Consider the following 2,975-nt stretch of genomic DNA (forward strand, 5'->3'; position numbering starts at 1 on the left):
GGAAAACACAAAAATTCACGTAATACACGAAATAAAATATTGAATAATGGAATAATTGTGATATACGATAGATAAAAACAAGTTTTTATTTAGCTTCTGTTTCATCGGTGTTAATACTGAAATCTAACGATGAATATTTTAAAAAATATTTCACTTTCAAACGTCTCGAAACTGATTTTCATCATTGAGCTTGTCGTTACTGTAGGCAACCGTGCAATTGTGACTACGCACGTGTTATAATATTCAACGAGGATAGATGGTGTATAGATTTGCGAATAGCCATCGCGGACGAATTTATTAGTACGAGAATATGAGCGTAGACCGATGCTAGACCCGCGGTTGTTACACGAGTGCAGATCAAGGTCGGATGATAGGATGGAACGAATACAGGTCGTATCAGCGATCTCCGTCGTGTTGAGACTATATAGATGCAAGATTGCGAAGTAATGTTAACATAACTTCAAGCGAAACGACTGGAAAATGATACCAACGCGTTGGTTTATGCTCGTCTTTTGTTTAGATGTTTCCTCCGGGCAGGAATTTATGCAAACGGCTTGATTTACGTGGAAACACATTCCAGTTTATTACAATTTAGGAAAGTAGTAGCTAGAATAGTTTTCTTTCCCATTTGCGTGTTTTTTTTTTTTTTTTCCCCCTCTTACTGCTTTCACAAGTATTTCGATTTATAAAAATGTTGAAGATGTTGTAAGGGATACGATATTTTTAGGTAAAGTTCTCTATTGATTGTCAGACGCTAGATATTGAAATTGTTATAATTTTGTAAAAAAGAAAAAGACTGTGTAACAATGAATCTAGGTTCATTTCGAAGTTTAAAGTTAGTCTCTACTTTCAACAATGCATCGTCCATTTTATTTACAATTTTTTTTTTTATATATCACGTAGTGGCTGGATCCAAAATATGAATTTATATGGATTATAGATGCCAAATATGGTTAATTCTTTAAAAAGTATTTGGTAAAATTGCCAAATAAAAACTCATTTATTAAAATTTATTGCATATTTTAAAAGTAAGATATCTTTTTTCTGCAACATACTAAAAAGCACGGTAAATAAAAAAATCTTGTTCCTCGATTGATATTAAAAATAAGAAAATTGAAACGAAATAAATAAAATAAAAATTATACAAATACACAGGCAAAAGAAAGATGAGTTCCTAATATTCCCGATTAAGACTCAGTTTCGTTTCCTCGTTTCATAGCAAGAACTTCCAACGTTCTCATATTGGAAAACTATACAACCATATTTATGAAAACGATTTACCATTTTGCAGATATACCTCGAAAAACAATTATTGCAATAGACAGTTACCTACGTAACGAAATAACATCGTTTAGCCACCGTTGAAAAGATAAAGACAAAAGCGGCACAGATAAATCGAGATTAAGAAAGATTTTATATTAGACGACTCTCTACCCTAAACAGTTCACTCGGAAAGAATCTAATCGCCCCAGAATCTAAAAGCCCTTCTCCCACCGAAACACCACAATTTGCACGGTTGAAATAAATCTCCGCTTCGACTCGTTACACCCGTTTTTGCTTTCTTTCGCGGCTGTTGTCGCGAAATTCGCGAGTTTCTCACGCGTTTCTCGAGGTGATGCAAGAAGCGAGCGAGCATCAGCAGCAACAGTGAGGGGCAACGAGGGCGAGCCGAGGGAAAAGAGAGAGCTCGTTGCAAAGAAGAGCCAGGGCGTGTGAATACAGAAAGCTGGAAAGAGGAAACGAGGACATCGTGTATCGTGTATCGTGTGCAGCAGACGCAGCACGTGAGAACGAACGTGGAAAAACCATAGTCGGGAGGGAGAAGGGTGGTGAAGGATAACACACGGAAGTGATGAAAAGGGAAATGGCGAAGGGTGGGACCAACAAAGAGAAAAGAATGGGGGCGGAAAGAAGGTAACTGGCCTCGTCTCTGCGTTCGGGGGCGCTGATGGCTGTCTGGCGGGTCACTTCACCGTTGAAACGCGAAGTGGACTTCACTATAACCCAACCTTTTCGGACACGGCTGGGCGAACACTCTGGTGATGTTGCCAACCTCTAGTGTTCCACTCGCAGCGCCGCGGCGCTCCCTTGAGCACGTACGACTAACTAGAAAAATCCTCGGGTTAAGCGTCGTTCTCCTGTGCACGATGAAAACCGTGTCGTTAGCAGTTAACCCCTTCCTCATCGATCTTCTTCTTCTTCTTCTTCTTCTTCTTCCCACCTCTCCAAGCGACGCTGCCTTCCCGCTTCGCGTTCCCCATTGTCATTTCTTCTCTCTGACCGAGAATCTTCAATGAAAATAATCGTTCTTCCCTGGGATGGATCTTCAAATTTTGTTGTTGCGAATCGAGATCTTTGTCTGATCAAGAGAGTTTGAACACCTCTCTTTTTGGTAGTTACTCTTCTGAATTTTGAAAAATTTCAAATTTTTTAAATTGATATTGCTAACAGAATATATCCTATTTTATCAGGGGTTTTGCAAAGTATATTGTTATCGTCAATTTCTCCACCTTTTCTCTGATAAACAAGAAACGCTCAAATATTGAATATCAAAACCAGAAAGTATCTTGAGAGACTTAAGTTTGTGGTCGTCACACAATTATCAAGACAATTATCTTTATATCTGTAGACAACTACACAGTGTAGTTGTATAGTCGTATCTAAAGTGAATTGAGTTTTCAGTCGTCACAACTATAAGAACAATTATCTTCATATCTATAGGCAACTACACAGTGTAGTTGTATCTAAAGTGAGTTGAGTTTGCGGTCGTCACAACTATAAATACAATTATCTTTATATCTATAGGCAACTACACAGTGTAGTTGTATAGTCGTATCTAAAGTGAATTGAGTTTGCGGTCGTCACAACTATGAAGACAATTATCTTTATATCTGTAGGCAACTACACAGTGTAGTTGTATAGTCGTATCTAAAGTGAGTTGAATTTGCAGTCGTCACAACTATAAGGACAATTAT

Source organism: Frieseomelitta varia, unplaced genomic scaffold (genome assembly GCF_011392965.1).
Source record: "Frieseomelitta varia isolate USP_RPSP 00005682 unplaced genomic scaffold, Fvar_1.2 scaffold_185, whole genome shotgun sequence".
In the NCBI taxonomy this organism is placed as follows: domain Eukaryota; kingdom Metazoa; phylum Arthropoda; class Insecta; order Hymenoptera; family Apidae; genus Frieseomelitta; species Frieseomelitta varia.